Here is a 24,101-nt window from a genome sequence, read left to right as displayed (position 1 = left end):
AAATTGCAGGAAACGAAGTTGACAAACGATTAACTACCGACAAAAATAATGAAAGTATGTAAACTGTCTTTGACATCGCATCTAACGTATTTATTCAATCCATGTTTAAAAAATTGTGTGTTTTCTGATGTTCTTACAACAGCGCAAGATCAATATACAAGAAGAGAGACTCCACATCCATCCAAAATTGCAGACCAATCTCACTGCTACCGGCTTTCAGTAAAATATTTCAACATCTAATAAAGGGCAGACTACTGGATTTTCTCATACGTCAGAATATAACGAACGGGCATCACGGCTCTATGCCTAACAAAAGGCACCCAAACCACTACCTATAGCTTAATACACCATATACTAAAATGATCAAATGACATATTACAAGTATTCGATATTTTTTACATTCCGAGTACGGTGGTTGATGTAATAAACCGTAAGATACTTCTTTAAAAAATAAAAAAAGAAAGCATTGCGGTATACGCTGAAACTGTCTCAAATTATTCAAATCTTATTTAGAAAATAGGAAGCAATCAGTCGAAATTGTAAGAAATACAGGTGGCACTTAAACAAAATACCAATCGACTTACTGAGAAATAAAATATGAATTTCAAATTCTGCTTTATTTAGATGAGTCGAAAGTATATAAAAATGTCTCCTTTATATTATCATGGTTATTCTTAAAAAAGTGTAATTCGATAAGTTTACTGTAAACAAAATATAGGGAATCACAGACCATTTTAGTGGCAAAGAGGCCTTTTCCCTTTTAAGTTGTAGAAATTGGGCTACCTAAAAAGTACCCCACTGTTCCCTAACTTTCAGAGACCAAGTTAACGCCCCATTTCAGCATTAGACTGCATGAGACAGGATCTATTGCTTAAGTAGGCGACCCAGTCCCCCAAGCAGTTGGGCGCAATTTTCAATTTTATCATTCTACCCTTCAAATTTACCATCTGTCACCCAAAACATTCTTTCCTCACGAAATTTACCATTCTCTGGTTTGACTGTACCATTTCCTATGAAAATTATTTTCCCAAATAATCTCATGGTTGCAACCTGTGTCCCCTAAAACAAACCTGTGGTTAACAACACTTGCTTCAACTGGAATCTTAAACAATCCTCGGGTTTCGTGTACGAGGCAACCATCTCCACGGAAATCGGATCGGGACTGTCCAAACAGGCAACTTACTGAAATTTCGATTGATACATTTGCTACGGACCCGACGATGACTAAGACGTCAGGAACTGTCAAAATATAAAATGTTAATGATATAGTAGCAATATGTGTTATTTAAGGAATTGTATAGGATATACAAAAATTTCTAATGAGTGTTGTAAGAAGAAGTAATATCTATTATGGTAATCGTTAAATCTCAGAATGCCTCTTCGTGACTAACATGGTCATTTTTGTGAGCGGTTCCCGGTTGTGAATGTGGGTATTTGCCCAGGACCACACTGGAGTAATGGTTCCGATTTTTAAACAGTAGGTTCTGTCTCAATCAATTAAAACTACACCTACATTAATACGTCAGTTTCAAATATTACTTTATGTATTAAACGGAACTACCAACTGTATACCAGAAGTTGATTTACATTCGAAAGTGATTTTCCAGTCCGTCACGTGTTCGTGCGATTTCAGTGAGAGCAACGACCTAGAAAGCATGACAAAAAGAATCTGCCACGCTTTCTTCCAGAAAATTTAATCCAGGTGAGAAGCATTCAAAATGTAACAAAGCTGCACTAGAACATTATCTCCTAAAGGACGTGCTCGTCAAGAGAGCTATCAAATTCATCTTAAATCCGGAAAACAAATGGGGGTGTTTTTTCAACTTTATATGGGAGGGCAAAGTCCTCCCGAAAGTGTGCCTGGAGAAACACTGCTCACTATTATGAGGGTTGTTCAAACAAAATATTGGCACATTCTATAAGCAAAATGTGTCGCTGTATAAGGAGACTACTTGGAAGATGACAGCAGATTTTTCTCCCTTCTCCCGTTCTAAGCAGCGTTAAGTTTCGACCATATCTACATAAAGCAGATAACAATCCATATCTCTTTGTTTTAATACTGGATAAGACTGTCATAAAAATATGCAAGTTGAGAGTGGGTCTATGGAGCTTTTAAAACAAAATTGGTTAGTTAGTACTTAGCGTCACTACTAGAAAATAAAACTTGTCCAGCGTATAATTTGACCTAAAGACAAATTCTATTTCTTCACATTGACTTTATTAATCGCGCCAGCTGCGACAACCTGAAAGTTGAATGTTCGGTGCACACTAATATGTAAAAAGTCGCCTAAACAACTCCATGAATAATAAGCCAAATAATACATAAATAGCTATGTTGTAACATATATAGTACACTCAAATCAATACTTGAACAAGTTAAATATGACTTACACAACTAAAACACCACGCTTTCCAGTAACTTAAAATTTTGTGAGAGGTTTTTAATGACTCCAACAACAATCATCAAAACCTAAAATCTACTTCAGAACGCGAATCAAAAAGTAGTATTTCGACTTCAAAATTTACAGAGAAGGCAACAAACCCCTAACGTCCATATTTAGAAAAACCTAACGCATGTAATTACGAGGGTAATTTAGACTGAAGTGAAAACATATCTGGGAAATAAAAAGGAAATGTATTACTCGCATGTGAACATCTTACACTACCTCGATGTAAAAAATGAAATGAAATCTTTAAGTTTAACGTCCCACGGTAATGCCGGTTAGGCTAAAGGAGGCGGTGATGATGAATAATGAATGAAATGGTGGAATGAAGAAAGTGGGAGGAAACGGGAGAACCCGAGAAAACCCACGCACACGGTACTACCTCGATGTAGTCCCCGCCTACCTGGTGAACACGTTTCCAGATATATGGCAGATGTAAATCACTGAAAGCCCCTGTTTGTGAGAGGGAATGGAGAGATCTCCCTATGGCATGGACAATGCTGGAAATATCATGGAAAAATTGTCCCCAAAGTCGTTCTTTAACTTTTGGCAACAAACCAATATCATAGGGACCACTACCTCCTGACCATTCTAAGAGCATCTGTATAACGTGGGCTGTGTATCTGGCGTTGCCATAACGCAGAATTGGTCCAGATTGCAGGAGGTATGGTCATTTGCGTCGTACTGCTAGCAGAAAATGGTGACTCAGGTACGAGGCATAGTACTTAAATATACGGTAACCCCTGGCGCTATTTGATGTGGGATGATAATGCCTTCGGGTTCTAGGACATTACCATCATGACCTTAACGATTGTTGGCTCTTGTTTGACGTTTAAAGTTCGTAGGGACGCCGAATACCGCCATTCACTGGACTGCCTTTTCAATTCTGGTCTGCATGATCTCCCATGTGTTTCGTCAAGTCCAATAATGCGGTGAAGAAAATCAACAATGCTGCGCAGAATGTTCAAAATGTAAGCGTGTATATTCCCATCGTTCTCAGTTTTTCACGTTCATCAGGACATGTGCTACCTATCTAGCTGCAATCATACGCATAACGAGATCGTCTGTTAGCATGTGGTACGCTGACACAGATGAAATATTTAGTTCATTAGCCAGTTCACTATACACGATGTTGATCTGTCGTCGTTGGAACATGGCCCCACCATGTTCTTTGTCTGCCGACTGGCACCTTGTCTCAAGTGCTGCAGTCTATTTCGCATCCGTCTCATAAGGGACAGCAATATCACCACACGCGTCACGTAGTTCTTTGTGACCTGACGTACATTTAAGCCTCGTGTCACCTGAAACTTGATGATGGTAAGACGCTGTTCTGCAGGAGTAAGCAATGTCTACAGCGATATGACACACGCACCTCACTTTAACAGACCACACACACTGTAATACGAGAATGTGAATATGTCAACACGATCGCTACACTGTTCAGGAACATACTACGCCCATCATTTGTCTCCCAGACAAATGACAATCGAATCATAACAGTGTTGCCATTTCAATCTGGAACGTCAAAAATGGTCAGATTCTTATATGACCAAAGCCAGTGTTTGAAAACACTTTTTCTTTACTGTGTTGAGAAGAGTTTCGAAAAAAGAGGAAGTAAACAAGCAATGTGAAAGCATTATTAATTTTCGAAACAAAGGGGTTTTAATTTAGATAGATTAATTAAACAAACAAAAATCTGCTTCAAACAAGAACAAACAAAGAACAATCAGGTCTAAAACGTCCACATTAAAAGTGATAATTTCAATAATTATATTAAAATTATCAAAATCGAAAACCGAATTTCAACACCATTTTGGCCATTGTAAATATTACTTTTCTGATCGCGTATCATCATCAGAAGTTAACAACGTACAATGTGCATTGCAAAGAATTCTACATAGGTATGACAAAAAGGAATAGTCACTAGAATCAAATAGCATTCAAGGCACGTTAAGGAGGATGACTAGACGTTTTCTAGCTTGTCAGAACATCTCCATGCGTCTTAACACAAAATAAAGTTACGTAAATGTACTATACTGAACGAATACAATCATTGACTTTTTTTTTAAGAGATAAAAAAAAAGACATCGATGAAGCCAATCTAGAAAGGAGTCAAGGTAATCTGAAACATCAAATGTGAAAATTAGAGTAGAATGAAACAACCTAACCTGAGCACATTTACTATTTCGATGCAATAGCTTACTAAAACTAAATCTGCAGCAACTTCATACAAATTTAATCTGCGATTTATTTATTTTATTTTATTTTATTTTTTTATTTTTTTTTTTTTTGTTTCTTTCTCTCATTCATTTACCACCAAACTTTTTAGTTTCATAACGAATGGAGGAAAACCTCATTCTTAACACACCAATTCCTCTATAGATGCGAATTCAATGTTACACAGAGTGAAAATGTGCATGACTGGACTGGGATACGAACTCTGAGACCTTCGGTTCCCTCCTCTTAATCAATGTGACATGAAAATCTTAAGGTAAAAACTAAGTATATCTCAAGATGCATTTCAAATGGGTAAGCCGTTTTCCGAAATGGAATCACAAACAAGAAAGAATGTCTATAACGTCTATTTGAATGTGTCGAAAAAAATATAGAAATTGCACCTTCCTCCTCCCCATAAAATGGACTTACTGGTAATGAGGAGTTTATAAGACGAAAAATTACAAATCGCGTGCCGAAGGCATTGCCAGTCATGGCTGATAGGTTAGGGTAAGTTGCGTTAATTATGGCACTACCCTATTTTAGGCGGGCACACTTACATTCACAAAATTTATCCTCTGCTAGCACGAAATGCATTCTTACTATCTTAGAAAATGTTTCTTAAGGTAGGTGTTGCACTACTTGGTGCAGATCGACTTAAAGAGGGCTGGGTATAAATCAAGAACCAAGGTAAAAAACACCAATAAATTCTTTGCTAGGTGCCCACTACAAAGCACGAGTGCTATGAAACCGGTTCAGAAAGGATCATAGCAGGGGGTAGTAATGGAAGCGTCCGTAGATAGCAGAGGTGTCAGCGACGGAGGGTATAAAGATAAACAAGGATAGTGGAGAAACACTTCATACGGCATACGCGCCAAGCAGGCTTTGTGGTGGACAAATACCATTTGCATGGGTTCTTTTGTTTTCTCCCACCTTCTTCATTCCAATATTTCATTCATTCTTCATTCTTATCACTACAGTCTCCTTTAGCCTATAGGACAGAATCACGGAACGTAAAACTAAAAGATTTCATTTCATCTTTTAAGAGTCTTCCTACACTAGAAAGATCAAAATCGTCAAACTCAATTCTTAACGTAAAAATAAAATTGGCATTAATTTTTAGTGTACAAAATATGCTGGAGTACTGTTAATTACAAAGATTTCCTAAATTTTTCTTTAATTTCTCTATAAATATTCCATGTTGTTGTACGTTTTAGAACCAAAACAAGACCCACACAGTTCGTGCCTATGGAAGATTAATAAACCAGCGAAAAGAGCTCTCAAATTTAATATTTAATCTTAATTCATCTATATAAACTATTATTTCAGCTTCTTTCTTCTATAAATAAATAAATAAATAAAAACAGGAAGTAAATTACTCCACGTGATCTGAACTACAACAGCAATTTTCATCAGGATTAGTATTATTAAAATAAGAAAGCCTTTGGAACTTCTTTTTCACCTATAAATTACACCTCAGTTTTTTATTCTAATAATACATCTAACAGATGGTCGTTGCGATTCGAACGCGTGATGAGTAATTTACTACTTCTTTCTAGAAGAGTTTAACGTGAAATAATTATCTTAACATGTTTTTCATTCGCGTTTACATGAACGTTTTTACGTGATTGTTTTATTTGCACTTACCTCCAATCTTCTTTAATCTATACTCTATAGAACATAATTAAGATTTTATTTACCATTGCCAATGCTGAATTTTCGGAATTTATTTTTATTGGAAAAATCCAGATCTCTAGTTATTATCGTGCTTTTATTAGGCCATTTACCATAGTTCAAACCTTAAGAAAGAAAAAAAAAATACCTTGGACTCAGCTTTTGATTTCCTTGTAGATAGCTTGGCTGGGATCGAAAGCCTTTGAAGTTCCAAACAGCAATCAGTAGGTTTCTGAACGCGTCTTTCTAGATGTCTTACTGGACTTTTCTACTACTGTTTGCTTCGTCTTATTTTGAAAACTTTTTCCATTTGAACCAAAATGGACACTCTTACCCTGAAAAATAATATTCAAGTTGGGTGACAACAAAGCGAATTTAAAATAAATACCAGATTTTAAATGAAGGAACAATACTTGAATGGACAAGAATGAGCAATAGACTGCATACTTAAGGCTTTAAAAGAGCAATAACAAACACAAATAATAACAATAACAAATAATAAAAGAAGGATTGATCGAGACAACAGCATTTCAATGTGCAACTTTGGAAGGGATCACAATGTTTAGAGAAATGGTAGCTACAAGAATATTACAATGATAGATTACTTGGACAAAACGACATTTGTATAAGGTTGAAACTTCTTCACAGAGAATTTCCCACTCCCAGCTACATTATAGTGTTTAATGAATTTGATTATGAGTCATCGCAAGTAAAATTCAAGCCTTTTTAAAGAGTTTTACCAAACCTCCTTTATATACTGACCCTATCTATCCGTGTATTCGTGTGTATGTCCATCTCGGAGACAAAAAATCTCAAGTACTACTTAATGGACTACCATCTATTTTGACTAGGATGTAGAGGATCCAAAGTACGGAACTGAGTGCATTGGTAGAAGTGATAAAGCCGGAAGTGGTAGAAATCAATCATATTATCACTATAGAACAAAAATGGTAATAGATAGCGAGAAGGGGTTTTCTGCAATCAATTAAGCATGCTACGAATACATTTCATCTACATCGGGGATCTCCAAACTTTTTAACATAAGGACGATACCAACTTCTCTACTACACTACGTACCAAGGGCCAAGACCGAGCTAGCTCATAATATCAACATACTGTGACGCAAGCGCCATATTGTGGTCAGCAGAAGAATTGCTTGGTTAGTCATAGTGTACAGTTCCATCTCGTAGCGAATAGCAGAACTAGAGCTTGTTCCGGAAAAATTCTGCTGCCTGATCGTTTGTTTGGAAGATTCAAGTTTTTTCGCGAGTTTTCGAATATGATCTACGCACCGAGGACACGTAGTATAAATACGGACGACAACCGAGAGTTAGACAGTTTCAAATTTTGAGTTTGGAGTGACAAGTACAATCTGGAAAGTGAAATATAGTGCGACTAGTGTGTTTTGTGACTATAGTTTCTTAGTTGAAATGCAACGGGTTTAATAGTGAGTAGATAAGACCAGTGAATTCTATTTATTCGGAATCCCGGCTTGTAATTGTATTATAGGTCAACAGAGCGGTGAGTGGGTCGTGGCCACAGATAAAACTAACACCCAAACATCTCTAGGCAGCAGGGTTACCAACTACAGAATATGTTTCAATAATCTGCGTCCCAATACCATCCACGCATCGTGTGAAATGTATGAGAATTTTGAAATATTATTCAGTACGTTATTAATTTAATAACGTTGTTCAATATTATTTAATAATGTGTTTAGAGGGAATTTGATAAATTTAGTCGGATAAGTGATAACTGATGGACAATTGCCTTTTCGCCAGTAACACTGATTTATAATGTATGGTTCGCGAAACAAATAGACGATCCTAGGACTTGAACCCGGGATTTCACCGATTTTGAACCCAGAACGCTAAATGCTAGTTCTACCGAGTACAGAAACCAGAACTCGATACCGATTACGGACATCAAAAAGAATGTGATATCTATGCAGAGTTTACTGAGACCCCAGGACCCGTTCCGTTTAAACACTTGTGTAGTTTCAGTCTCTGACACTAGTATGACAATTGTGCGAACCGATCGACCGTGTTGGAATTTCGAATGTTTCCACGAAAAGTATGACAAAGAGTTGTCAAGAGTTTCTACTTCATCGAAATCTGCGAGATCAAGGGTAAGGGGAAAAAACAAGGAATGTCCATGTGTATGCTTTAACGGGTGTTTTCTCCTACCTATTGATGATTCTTGGTACTGTTTGACTGCATATGTCATGCATGCGTAGATGTAGAAATGTTCAAGGAAAGGGGCAAAAGATTTGACTAGTCATATTCATTTTGTACCCGGTTTTCAATATTAAAATGTCGTTTTCTTGAAAATACAGTTTTGTGACATTCCTTCTTTTTTTCCCTTTACCCTTTATATGAGGTGGAGACAACCAGAAGCCAACGATGCTCTAAAGCCGAGCTCGTAACGGATGTGATCTTAAAGAGTGAGAACTTGAGAAGCGCCTGTAAGCGGCGTGACTTACAAACATTTTTTGAGGACTCTTGGTAAAGGATTCTTCTACGCGTCGCAATCTAAGGAGATGGCCTTGGCTTGCCTATTCGTTTTCTGGCAGAGAAAAAAACTAAGTTTTTAAAATTCCTATACCAGATTTTCACTGATTTGTTCGCTTGTAGTCCAAGAAAGTCCTGTTTGGTACAAGAATCTTCCTCCAAGAGAGTTCTGAAAAGACCTTCCTGTAAATCACAACAGTTACAGACGCTTCAAATTCTACCTCTCTAAGATCGGTTCAGAAACGACGCTCCCTGTTAAAACTGACTGCGTTCAGCGACGGTGCGGAGGAAGCTTTTTGTACATTTTTGTACTACAATTCTCTTCTGTATTACTACATAAATCCATCGCTGCCTCCTAGCGAACAAATAGTAACTACTAGCATGCAGTGCATGAAGAAAACCTAGATATTCATCCTTCTCACCAACATACTTTAGTCTTCTCGTTAAGTTTGTTCCCGAAGTTACATATTTTCGAAATCCCGTAGGAGATTATAAAATACAGAGTATGTCATATTTGGGAAAGCACTAACTTCCGATCCTGCAAATACTTATATCAATCGCAACCTCCTATTACAAAGCCTAAAAATAATATTCTATAAAAATAACATTACCAATATAAAGTAGAGCAAGAATCATTGCAACGTATTAAAAAAATGTTTAAAACAGAAAAAAAATACCTTTCCCCTCTTCCTTCTCTCCTTCCCTGTATAGAATAAAATCTTACGAAAGTCACGTACACTATGGTATCAAAAGTATCCGGACACCTGGATGAAAATAACTTACAAGTTCGTGGCGCCCTCCATCGGTACTGTTGGAATTCAATATGGTGTTGGCCCACCCTTAGCCTTGATGACAGCTTCCACTCTCGCAGGAATACTTTCAATCAGGTGCTGGAAGGATTCTTGGGGAATGGCAGCCCATTCTTCACGGAATGCTGAACTGAGGTGAGGTATCGATGTAGGTCGGTAAGGCCTAGCACAAAGTCGGTGTTCCAAAACATCTCAAAGGTGTTCTATAAGATCCAAGTCAGGACTCTGTGCAGGCCAGTCCATTACAGGGATCTTATGGTCGTGTAACCACTCCGCCACATGCCGTGCAGTATGAACAGGTGCTCGATCGTGTTGAAAGATGCAATCGCCATCCCCCAATTGCTCTTCAACAGTGGGAAGCAAGAAGGTGCTTAAAACATCAATGTAGGCCTGCGCTGAGAGAGTGCCACGCAAAACAACAAGGGGTACAAGCCCCCGACAAGAAAAACACGACCACACCATACCACCACCTCCTAATTTTACTGTTGGCACTGCACACGCTGACAGATGACGTTCACCGAGTATTCGCCATACCCACACCCTGCCATTGGATCTCCACATTGTGTACCGTGATTCGTCACTCCACACAACGTTTTTCCACTGTTCAATCGTCCAATGTGTATGCTCCTTACACCAAGGGAGGCGTCGTTTGGCATTTACCTGCGTGATGTGTGGCTTATGAGCAGCCGCTCGACCATGAAATCCAAGTTTTCTCATCTCACGCCTAACTGTCACAGTACTTGGAGTGGATCCTGATGCAGTTTGGAATTCCTGTGTGATGGTCTGGATAGATGTCTGCCTATTACACTTTACGACCCTCTTCAACTGTTGGCGGTCTCTGTCAGTCAACAGACGAGGTCGGCATGTACGTTTTTGTGTTGTACGTGTCCCTTCACGTTTCCACTTCGCTATCACATCAGACACAGTGGACCAAGGGATGTTTAGGAGTGTGGAAATCTCGAGTACAGTCTTCTGACACAAGTGACACGCAATCACCTGACTACGTTCGAAGTCCGTGAGTTCCGCGGAGCGCCCCATTCTGCTTTCTCAAGACGTCTAATGACTACTGAGGCCGCTGATAATGAGTATCTGGCAGTAGATGGCAGCACAATGCAACTAATATGAAAAACGTATGTTTTGTGGGGTGTCCGGATACTTTTGATCACATAGTGTATGTCCTAACTGGGAAATGAATCCGGATCTCATACTTGTACTACAGTTGCTCCACTAATTGAGCTATTAGCTGCGTCTGATTTTACAATCTTTTTGGTGCTAAATCATCCAAATTAAATTAATGGAGCAGCCGCCCCCAAGAGGAAGATTCGAACTCGGTGTTGCCCTCAGCAATCTGTCATTTTTTTGTGTGTAATTTCACTTGGATTGAACGTGGTACTTTACGTGCACATTTCCATACTACGAAAAAAGTAGCGACATTCCTCCAGTGTGGTTGATTGCATTTCTTCTCGAGTTCCGGGACCTTTCAGAAATCTTTCTTGTATATTGGGTTCGTCTACCATATGTAAAAGTAAACTAACTAGAGAGGAGTATACCCAATACGGATATGTATATTCAGAACTTATATACTTTCGATTCATGAACTGGGGAGCCCATTTCTATCAAAGTACAAATTGATACTATGTAGCCAAATTATTTTGTGTTACATTTTTTTATAATTTTTATTTTTATACTAATTTCTACCCTCTTTTAATTCTACCACACTCTACAACAACGAATCGCCAATTCTTCTTGGTAAGCTTCGCAAATATTCCGTTATTGCGGCGGAGTTCAATGCAACTTAACCATTTTAGAACACCGATGTAGACAAAGTAACGAAAACATATTGGGACTATATCCCTAACGTCCCTAATAATTAACGTACAAATACATAATCCAAGAGGTAAAGTGTGTGATACACAAAAATAAATCACACGTTTCATTTACTTACATGTACTATATAAAAATAACGCTGACCTGACAACTGTGCACCACCAACAAGGTTTATGAATGGGTTTCCAAATTAACTGAGGTATTACAGTTTCCTGAAGAAAAAAAAAAAAAGGAAAAAACAAACAAAAAAGAGTTTAATAAATGTCACTGTGTTTATATAACAGTTTGGGTAAACTACATCGGTACCAGATCGGTACAAACTTATTCTTTCTCTTTCTTTTCTTCCTTATCTTTGGGATTAGGATTAGGAATTAGATTTCTTGGCTGTCGGCATCTAAGGCTGTTTAGCCCTCACGTATAATGTCCCTCTGCGAGCACACTATCCAATGAATAGGAAGGAAGGAAGCAGCCTAGGACCTGTATGTTAGGTATCATCCCGGCATTTGCCTGGTGTGAGCTGCTATACTTTTTCGACCGAGTGTCCCCACCGGGAATTGAACCCGGGACCGCTCGCACCAAAGGCGAGAGCGTCAGCGACTACGCCACGCGGGGCCAGTTCCTTACTTTTGGCTACCCTTGAGCAGAAGTAGAATTACAATCACATTGACAGCTGCTCTTTTTATTTTATGCATACAAATTACAACGCTATGTGCAGATTAAGAATGGGTCGTCATAGAAACGAATTCTTACGGTGAAATAAGTGACCGCATATGAAAGAGAACTGTATTACGTATTAATTTTTGCCGGCGGAGTATTTCAGCAGAGTGTATTGAACCTGTATTTCATGTCTTCAAATGTAAGGTTACTAGTCCCAGACCATGGCAATTGCTATAGGACGGTTGAAATGTGTAAGTAACCATAAAAGAAGTCTGCATTAGATATTTTTCGCTAGCGCAATATTTCTGGACAGTCTACGGAAGGTGTATTTGGTGTTTTCAAGTGTAGCGTTGCTAATTAAAAAAAAAAAAAAAATGAAATCTTTAACGTCCCATGGTTAAGCCGGTCAGGCTAAAGGAGACGGTGATAATGAGAAAAGAGTGAAAGGTGGAATGAAGAGTGGGAGGAAACGGGGGAACCCCGAAAAAAAAACACGAGCACGGTGATCATCTACTACAAAGTCCACACGGCGCGAGCTTGGATGGAACCAGGGACCCCATGCACCGGAGGTGAACGCTCTACCAATGAGCCACCGCGCCCCCAGCGTTACTAGTGTGAAAATGTTACAAGTGCTACAGGAACACCCGCAAAAGCACATTAAGATACTTGAAAATACAACATACATGCCTAACCAAATGTAACCTACTCTACCCTTACTCATTCTAATAACCTACCTAATCTAATCTACCCCCCTACGCTCCTCTAATAACCCAACCTACTCTACGCCAAACTACCCTAACCTACCTTACGTGCCTTTGGCATGGGAGACTCGGGTTCGATTCCCAGCGGGAACTCAAGTCGTTTGGATCCTACGTTAGCTGCAGGTGAATGTGCCATATAGCCTTGCTACTGAAATACATGTTAATATGAAAACCACATAAACTCAAACCTAGCCTACATACTCTGTTCACAGTTTTGTGCATTTTTTTAAAAAACTAATCGTTTACATGGCACATCAGTTTGCACGTATATGATCAAACTATATGAAATTATGTGCACGTGCCGAAAATCAAAATTACATCCCAGAGCGTCTTAGGGTATCATTTACTCACAGAAGTGAGAGAAACATTATTTTTTTGCTCTGGCGATCTATTCTCAATTTGCACTAAAGGCTGTATTGACAGGCGTAACTTCTGTACCCACCTAGAAGTATATTTGTGCCGAGGAATGAGAGGTCGCCTATAAATACGATTGTTGAAACTACAAACAGTAAAGTTTTTCTTTTTTCATGCAAGTTATAGGTACTGACATCTACTCGGGGAAATACTCTCAATATGTACAGTAAGAGGAATTGCAGAAGAACCTGTAAACTTAAGTCAACACAGCCTACGCTCAAGCTTTAACGCAGTGAGTTGTGCAAAAGTGCGTTTTGTGGGATTAAACGTCGATTGTATAATTATTTGACTTTACGCTCCAGTTACGCTCAAGTAACATGTTTCTTTCGTGAATTTTACAGATATATGTCCCCAGGGTTGGCTGGTTTAAACCAGCTGTTATTTAAAAAAAAAAAAAATGGTTTAAACCAAAAAACGAAAAATGTTAGTAAAAGTGTAACTATTCGTAAAATCTTGATGAACGTCCAAAGTGGACTCAAATAATTCGTATCTTTATTCACTTTTCTTACTGATATGCAAAGTAAGTCGTTATATTTCTTTAACTTGGACCAATAAAAGTCGTAGTGAACTGACTTGCATTAAATTAGTTCTTCTGTACTCCGTAGTACTTTGAAATTATCCATATGTAATTCTGTATAATGGTTCCAGTTGTGCATTTGTTTATCTTTTCGTCCAGTCCTAATGATTCTTGATGATTATATTAACAAATATGTAAAGATTATTCAACGCATTTTTACCAGAGTCCTTCGTGAGTGAGTCGGCAGAAGTATCGCATTTGTGGCCAATTAGTCCCGGTTTCGAGTTCAAATGGAGGACAATTTCCCTTGCATGTAAGCCGAGAAGCGGTTTGGATTCCGCTTTAAGCTTATGTGATCCCTTCCAACATAACCCCGTTATTGTATACTAACACCAAGGCGAACCAAGCTTATTTTTTTCCATATGTGATATAAATACATAGAGCAAATTATTTAAACCAAAAAAAAAACTGGGTTAAACCAAAAAACTGTTTTTTTTTTTTTGTTTGTTTTTTCCAATAAAAACCATGGTTCTTGCCAACCCAGTATGCCCCCATAAAATGGGATACCATCCTAAGTTTCGCAGCAATGGAAGGAAATACAAAAATGCAGAGCGAAAATTAACAAGAGGGGAATTGCATCTGAAGCAAATGTAGTAAAATGGAGCGAAAGTTTGGACGACATCCCATTTTATGGGAAAACATATCTGTCAAATTCAGGAAATAAGCATATTATTTGATTTTACAATAAGATTCTACAGCCACGAACATAAATAAGTAGAGGTTAGAGGCATAACAAATAAAGACTCTTATCTCTACTTGTTTATGTAGAATACGATACACAATGTGTGCTCTGTACCACGTACTACTCCACAAGAATGACATGATGAAGTGGCATGTGAAGAAAATGGACAATGTGTTAAGATGTGTACAAGATGTACCACACGCAAAACATGCGATCTTATGGCATATGAAGTGCTTTTCCACTAAGAGTATACCTAGTTTCGTTGACGCGTCTGCTCACTACGGACGCACCACCTCGCTGCTGCTGAAGGACCCCTCCTACGTCCTGGTCTGACTCAATTAGATACCGGTAGCAATTTGCTTTTTAATTTTGGATGTCCCAGGGATATGAATTTGACAGGGGGCTCGGCCCCAAAGTATCCCCCTTAAAGTATATTTACACAATGCTGTATTATGGTGTTGTCTGTACATATAATAGGTTGTGGTTGGAGAGATGGGAAGGTAAGGAGGTATCTATTTATTAGGATCCGCCAGCCAATGAACAGAAGCAATGGATCAAAAATTACAAATCACCTGCCAAAGGCAGTCTTGGCTGATAGGTTAAGGTAAGCTACGTTTCGTTCATGGTACTAATACAATTTTAGGGGTACACACATTCATGAGATACTATCTTATTTAAGCATAAAATCTGCGGTTACCATCTTTGGAAATGTATCTCAACGTAAGTGACGCATTAGTGGGTGAAGATTGAGTTAAGGAGTGCTGAACATACAATACGAAACAACTTGTGCTTGGTGACCACTAAAAACCACAAATACTATATAACAGAGTCGAGACAAAAGCGCAACACTGGGGCCCAAGTGTATCCAGAGAGGGTGTGTCAGCAGAAGCAGACGCGTCAGTGACGGTGGGTATACGCATAAACGAAGGTAGTAGAGAAACACATCATACGCCATAAAAACACACACCCTGTGCATGGCACAGCGTTGCAGGTCTTCCATGATCACTTTGTACACTTCATTTTCATAGCATTTCACTTCACTATGTTTTCCTTATGGAGTGAAATAACAGCACGTTTTCCACTGACAATCGAGTACGGTCGAAAAGTGTTCCCTTTGCTTCTGCTTTTTCTCAATAAGATTTCACACCATTGATCCATGCATCACATTTAAAAAGGTAACTTTTTTTCCTTATCTTTGCATACTTCCTACACTTTTGACATCACGTCCTTAAATTCATCAACACGTATCTTTCGCAAAATTTTATCTTTTTTATTTATTTATTTATCTGCACAAACCTAAACAGTGTTAAATTAAAGCAACTGCCATTTTCTCAGCATCTTATTCCACAATGGGGTAATCTTCCACCGGAACGTCCGCCATAGCAAAACAGATCCTTGTTTACTATTACCAATATTCATAAATACACACTAATTTAATCCCTTTTCTTATTCCACCAAACTCTACAAAAATCACTCACCAATTCTTCTTTGGAAGTTTTGCAAATATTAAGTTATCGTGGTTAGGCTCAACGAAACTATTTTAGAACACTACTGTAGGCGTATAAGCAAAAAGAACATATTGGGTTCTTACCTATAATGTCGATAATAACGCGGAAATACATAATGTAAGACGTAAAGTTATTGATTTTATGCTATCCTCGTCTATGTGTATACCTACCAATCTTCAACACTTTTGATCAACTTAGTTGCAATAACATGAAATCAATCAATTTATGGGCCCTTATTACGGATTACGGGACCAGAAATACTTTTACCAAAGCATTCATTTGTGCGTCATCTGGTACTTATTGAAGTCTTAAAAAGAAAAATACTTGCACTAAGCCACATAGGTCAGGGTAAATTAAGCAGATGGTTAAAAACACAGGTTTTCGCCCCTTATACACATACACATAAATAATTCACAGGTTTCATTTACTTAACTATCCTAATAACCAAACAGGGTGAATGGGTTACTCTGCAACGCAAAGAGTTTAATATTTGGCTACCCTCGAGCTTTCATAATCAAACTGGCTTATGAAAAAAAAAAAAAAAAAAAAAAAATCAATGGAAGTTCAAAATCCTAGATTCTCATACACATTGTAACTAGTAACTATTTAAAGAAAAATATCTTGCCCGGGAACAAAATAGAATCACGTTCATAAATATTCTATTTTCGGTTAATCAATTCGACATACATTGCCAGAAGTTTTTGTTGTCTTAATACATGAATTATTCAAAGTAAATAAGGAGCTTACTCTTTCCAACTTCACAACTCCCAATCACTCCACACAGCTTCTACAACTGATTTTACACTAGTATATTAAATATCAATCAACCTCATGCTCCAAACCAATTTGTGTGCTTTCATCTGAGAAGAGATTTTTAAAAAATGTCAAAATTAAATCAGTGTTAAAATTGTATTCCATTTTTGTCAATGTGATATATGATTTCCATTAACAAAAGGAAAACAGAAGTTTTGGACATAAAAACACTTGGCAGATAGTTTGTACTAATGGAAGGTTTGGTTGTTCCTATCATTTGGGTGATGTCTGATTATTACAAACAAAAAGGATTTATTCATTTAGAAGCTTCAACTTCTCATACTGTAAGTGCTTACAAGTATTGGAAGTAAACGAGTACCGTCACGAAAGTAACTAAAAGACCATCAACTCGGTTATGGAAGTTTTTTGCTTGCTACGACTAGACTGTTTACACTGGTCTGTTTTGTACACCATTTGTTGTGTTTTCTAAGAATGGAAAAATCATACTATGACATCAAAGAACACGACTGTTCTAGTCACATCTCTGCGGACACTTCCTCAAGTCCTAGCTTGCTCATCCACTATGCAACGAACATACTTAATACAGGGTCGACCACGACTCTTGATCAGACTTTTTCTTTCCTTTTCTTCTTATTCACGAAATTTTTGCTCGATCATTTTTTTTTTTTTTTTTTTTAAGAAATTTAGGCATCCATTCTATTAGAACTATAGATTTAACAACCAAACGGAATACGCAAGACAAATACAGTAAAATTAATTCAACCCCAAAAAGACACGTAACTACTGGCCCATATACGCTAAGAAATCCTGATGATAAATGCGAGAGAATTATTATTAAAGAAACAAAGAGAAAGGAATTCGAGAAAACAAAGGGAGAACAAGAGTTTTACTGTGCATCACAAACTCATATGACCCAAGCCAGAACAAAGAACCCCTCGAAACAAAAGTAAATGCTACTACTGAGATATATTGTGTCCCTCACATACACACAGTGGTTATCTATTTTTCAGCGATTTGATTTCGTCAATATTTCATTACACGAGATCTACAACGAAATACGCAGACCTTCGCTATGATGTTGGTACTGCTAATATATCCTCATATTTAAATACAAAATTCACACCCAATATCAACGCATATAAAAGTGCATTTACATAATACCGTAGTACGGTGTATTTTATACATATGTGGAGTTCTGGTTGGAAAGATTAGAAGGTAAGAAAGTAGTATTTACTCCGATAATCCCGCCAGCCAATGAACAGAAATAACGGATCAAAAATTACAAATGACCTGCCGAAGGCAGTCTTGGCTGGTAGGTTACAGGGAGTTATGTTTTCTTCATGGTACTTTAGGGGGGCACACTTAAAATCTTGACATCTTATTTTAGCACGAAATGCACTCTTATTACATTAGAACGTCTTCCTTAAGGTAGGTGTTGCATTACTGGGTGAAGACTGACTTAAGGAAGGCTATATACAACACAAACCAACTTGTGTCAGGTGGCCACTAAAAAGCACGAACGTTATTTAACAGCCGGGGCAGGAAAGCAGCAGTAGTAGCCAGGGGGTGCGTCCGTAAGAACTACACATGTCAGCGACGATGAGTATACGTATGAACGACAGTAAGGAGAAAATCATCATACGCCATAAAAACACACCCTGAGTGTAGCACAGTATTTCAATACTTCCATTGTCACTCTGTACACTCCCTTTAGCTGGCACTTCACTTCACCATGTCTTCCTTATGGAGTAAAATAAAAGCATCTATTCCTCTGACAATCGAGCACGCTCAAAAAACGATACCTCTGTTACTGATCTCTCTCAATAAGAACGCACACCTTTGAATCTTGCATAACACTTGAAACCCTAACTTTATTTATCTTCCCTACACTTTCGACATCGAGTACTTACCTTCAATAATACAGAACTTTCCCACAGTCAGCAGATTTTCTTTGTTGTTAGTATATAACAGCACAAAGGTAAACACTTTTAAGTCACAGCAATCGCCATCTTTTCAATATGCTTCCTCCACAAGAGGGTAACCTTTCGCGGTAACGTCAGCCATAGCAAAATAGATCATTCTTCACTATCACCAGTATCCATAACTATACACTAATTTACACCTTTTGTTAAATTCTACCACACACTACAAAACCACTCGCCAATCCTTCCCGGTAAATTTTGCAAATATTCAGTTATTGTGGCGGGGCTTAATGCAAATTACCCATTTTAGACAAATGTAGGTATATAAATAATAAAAAAATTCATATTGAGACATTATCTCTGACGTCCATAATAACGTAATATATAATCCAAACCGTAAAGTAATAAGTTTTAACGCCACACAATAACTTCCCGCTATTCTCATTTATGCGTATACCCACCGTCACTAACATGCTTATTCCCTGCGCACGCAACATGGAGCGGGCTACACTGCCGGGCTTCTATACCGATTCGGTGAGATAACGTATGTGCTTTTTAGTGATAATTTAGCACAAGGTGCTTAGTGCTTTCTGAACTATACTTTTTATGGTAAACGCACACACTCTGTATTTATACGCATAACGCTTAAGCCCTCAAAAAGTTAATTCAAATTAAGAGGTACGAATCCACACATGAAAAATGATTGTTTCAAGTAAAAGCTGTCGATTTACTGAAAAAGAAGTGTATATATATATATATATATATATATATATATATATATATAATATACACAATGAAGTTAGGCATGGCTTCCGATTTTAAATCTGCAAAGAATCTCAAGTCTGTGTCTGCAGGTCTTTCACGATGTTACTTTGATATTGTCACTTTTTTCACAAAGAAATTGCAGTAAGAATTCTTCACATGAACAACCAATTAAAATTTCTATCCATGTATGAACCGTTGCACTATAAGTTTAATTCATGTTTTTCAGCAAGTACAGTAATAGTACGCAAGTTTAAACTGTATACTTGAATGACTTTAGATTAACGTTCCTACCTCAACATACAGTTCTTAAAGAATGCAATATCCCACCTTTTAGGATAGTGTTATACTACGAAACAAATGTCTAACCATAAGCTTTCATCTCGAATCAAAGCCATCTGCGCATCAGACAGAATCGCTAACCATTCAGTCTCAAGTGAATCCTTTTGACGTTATTCGCGTTTACAACTAATTCTTTGATTTTGTATCACTTCTGGTATAAAATGAGAAAAACACACTCCCATCTACTAAAACAGCAAATCAACTATAATTTAATCTATACTAATTCAATTCCAAATAAAACTGAATATTACACTTACGACAAGATATTCTTCTCTACCATGACTTGCCCAGGTATTACGCATTGAGTTAATAAGCAATGTAGCCAGGCCATCAGGATCACAGTGACAATAACGAATCAGAAATATCGTTTAGGACTGCCTTTAATTTGGTAGAAGCAACTGATTTTATTTTGTATATTTAAGCCTATATATAGCTAGTTAGAACCTGAAAATAAATTATATACTCAGAAATACATCACACATTAATAAACGGTAGTTCTAGACAGAAAAGCGAAATATGTGTTCCTCGGCTGTTGCATGTGCAAGCACAATGCAAGCATATACACACAGAAACCAATTTAAAATTCTATAACATAATGACGACAGAAATAAATACACAAACAGATAATGCTCTGAGAGGCAGTAAGTATTCTCTTGCCCCCAACGGCCCAAATCCGTCTTCAACACCAAGGGGGGGGGGTTAGATGTTCAAAATATTTATGAACTTGAAAGACAATGCTGTGGAAGATCAGGGGAACACAGTTGCTTTCTACATTGGGAGGCGGGCAGATTTGGGGCATATTCTGGGGGACATCAATTTCATCTCTCTTTTCTTTGTGACAATTGGACACAAATGATCACAAAAATCACCCCCCCAAAAAAAAAAAAAAAAATTCAAATCGATTAGGACAGTCCCCTCCAGTTCCAAGATCGGAGGGAACATGTCCCCCTCAAACCCATGGGATTCCCGCCAGTGCTTGCCCTACAAAAATAACAATCGGTGTAGGTAAAAGGACATATTAAACCCAGCCTTCTTCGGCAACAGATTATGGAATAGTAAACTGTGCAATTTGAGAATAGTCGGTCAATATATATATATATATATATATATATATATATATATATATAGATAGATAGATAAAAAAACTGTATACTTAACTTTCCTTCTCTAAATTGATGCCTAAGAAAGTGTGGACTCTTATTTCTTTGGCTCATGCCTATACATGCGTGTACAGATTGATAATATGCCTGCAAACTGATGTGATCCTTCACGAGTACAATTATATGTTCTAATGAATGCCATTATAACTATTGTACAAAAATTAAGAGTGCTACTTAACTAAACCAGGGAAGGGGCGCAGGAAGATTGGGCGCGGTTGCGCGTCCGTAGGGAGCAGGCGCGTCAGTGACGGTGGGTACGCGTAGAGATAAGGATGGTAGAAAAATCTTATATCGCATAAAAGTGGCGATATCATGGTGTGACATCGTAACCTTACATTTGTAAGCATCGTCTTTCAAAAGTACTTACTCCTTTAACACTAATATAGCACCGCCATGATTTGACACAACCTCACATTTGTAAATATAAAATACTAGTTTCCTATATTTTCCTAAATTTTGAAAATAATAGCACCCGCAATCTTTACTCGCGCTCGTACACACGTGCAAATCCACTCTATTATAAACGAAAGAACGCAAAGTACGGATATATAATAGTCTACGAAGTACGCTACATAAGCGTTAATTTTATTATCGTTGCTGCTAAAGATTCTAAATTTTCTGTCACCGAACGTTTGCAGCACTAGTGCCTGTACCGTTGGGGAACAAGCGCGAACAATCTCTCGTCCCCCGTTCTATCCTAATTGTACATATTTTATTTCACTTCCGTTCGCAAACCTCGGATTGAAAGACCCCTCTCTAGACAAACAGAAGATATAATGAGGACAGCACCATCCTTGGGCCGCTTAGAACTCCTGAACCGGATTTGGAGTAGTGATTATAAAGAGAAAATAAAGCCTGCTCTTATTGTGGACAGAACCCGCGAATCCTACATCCTACCGATTACGGCATTAATTAACACAGAAACAAAAAAGGAAATGATAAAATAGAAATCACACAAATCATCGCAACTCGCTCTCTCTTAAAAAAAAAAATGAATATTTTCTCACTCTTGAGTGTGCAGCTCTATAAATGATAAATACCTATGATGTCGATCTCTCTTGTCTCGGCAACGTATTGTGCGTTGGCATTCAAAGTGTTTTGTATGAGAGTGGAAGGATAATTTAGGGAGTGATCTAGTTTGAATCACTGCTAGGAATACAGAAATTTAATCAAACGATTGTAATTTCAAAATCGGGTTTCTAACTTTTCAATAAAGACTTCACCTCGTAATAAATCGTCTTTAAAATTGCATACTGTATTTCTACCCAAGAATTTTACTAAAATACAAGAAAGAGATCACTGGCACCTAGCGTGCATACGATAAAATGTTTAACTTCTCATTAACCCTATCTTCCAATAGCAATATACGAAGCGGAAAACATCTTAGGCATGGCTTTGGACCATGCCATGAAGCATCCATAAGTACGGCACATTAGCACAACCAATAAAGAATTCTAAGAAACCATGTTTATTGTGGGAGTGTCCTATATCCCAAATCGAAAAGTGGGAACTCTTAAGCAATTCGGATTTAAAATCTGAATGAATCTTCTTGTACGCTTTCACAGATCTATCATCAATTACTAATAAGAATGAATAATGAAAAAATATGAATATAACAAAATACTTGGCACGTAGCCCGAAAAGCTTTAAAACAACCAGCTTAAGGATAGGTGATATGTGGCCTATACACTGTGAGGGACAAACTATGACAAGTAGCGAAGTGAATAATAATAATAATACACAAACTCTGCGACCACCCTGTACAGACAAAACCTAGGAATTGTTCACATACTTAGATGTAAGAACAGTTATCGCAGGAATCCTTAGCGAAAATTATTATTATTATTATTGCGAACGACGCATTATACTATCTTACCTGGCTTAATTTCACTCTTGATTATTTCAGTGTTCAAGTCACAAAAAATATTTTCATCCTTATTTTTTTCATCTTTTCTTTTTCCTACATATATTTGTGAACCAGTATTTCCTTTCCTTTCCTTTTGGTTTTCTGGATGCAGCAGTTTCCGAAATCATAGTCCAAAACAATAAAACTAAATTCAACTTCGCTGGAACAAATACTTAGTTCAAATTTTCCTCCAAATGATACTATTCATGTGCGAAGAAATGTTCCGTGAAATCTGAAGAAGCACTTCGATTCAAACACCTGACTAAATTCTTCACCGTATTATGTTTTGAAACAAACTACTCTATTTCGAATTGAAAATGCCGTACTGTAAAATAAATCCTTAACTTTTACTTGGAAAATAACACTTGCAAAACCTCCTCCATCTACATTACACCACAGTCATTTTTGACACCACTCGTGTTCATTTTGTTACCAGCAGATGGCAGAGGAATTAGTTTCATCCAGTTGACGACGGAACTGCGGTGTATAAATAAGATCTGCTGGTCTATTTTCAAGAAAGAAAATAAATTAAATTGTCGTTATTACCGAGAATAATTATTTTGTTAGCAATTTTCCGATATGATGCTAAATAATAATGAAAGTAAAAGTAATGAAAGAACGTTACTTTAAAGTTTTTTTTTTATATATATAAACACAGATTCTGCATAATGTCGTATTACTGTAAATTAATAATAATAATAAATTTTATTGTCTTTGAACCAATTATGGCAATAGATAACGTCAAAATATACAACAAAATGTTACAATATGTTAACTATCACGTTTAAGTTGCATAAATTATTCATCTAATGAATAAAACGGCCGGATAGGAAACAATATACAATCTATAAAAATCAAAGTCAGAATTTCAATACGTTTACATGTTTCAAGGCGAATACATTAAAAAGCGAATTTTTGATTGTCTGTTCGTCTGTTCATTCGTCCGTCCGTTCGTCCCGATGCAACTCTATTCACTCGTCTGGAGCTCATAGCAGGTTCGTATCCAGGGGGGTCTAGGCGGCCTGCCCACCCCTAAAATTTTGCCGGCCCCCTAAAATTTTCACGGTAGGCTTGCAAATGAAATATAATATGGTGATGAACTATAATATGATTGGATCCGGCCTCCGCTAACTTCAGCCGCCCCCCAGTTTTTCTTTA

At 37.5% G+C, this 24,101-nt stretch overlaps 1 protein-coding gene across 2 annotated transcripts in view; it reads right to left on the bottom strand.

Moving 5' to 3' along the window:
* The window catches only part of LOC145674339 (uncharacterized), a 42,860-nt gene extending 19,466 nt beyond the window's left edge, over positions 1-23,394 (bottom strand). The window contains exons 1-2 of one of the 2 annotated variants that reach the window (XM_081744271.1): positions 22,914-23,390; positions 6,481-6,667 (exon numbers count right to left, since the gene is read on the bottom strand). The gene's annotated coding sequence lies outside the window, so the exon portion shown is untranslated. Of the gene's footprint in view, positions 1-6,480; positions 6,668-22,913 lie in introns of both variants that reach the window. The other variant, XM_081744272.1, reaches the window with a different exon arrangement.
* Between the last annotated feature and the right edge of the window lie 707 nt (positions 23,395-24,101).

This window comes from Thermobia domestica, chromosome 17, assembly GCF_964235325.1.
Source record: "Thermobia domestica chromosome 17, izTheDome1.hap1.1, whole genome shotgun sequence".
Taxonomy (NCBI): Eukaryota; Metazoa; Arthropoda; class Insecta; order Zygentoma; family Lepismatidae; genus Thermobia; species Thermobia domestica.
Note: the sequence above shows the minus strand (reverse complement) of the source record. Positions and strands in the feature narration are given on the sequence as shown.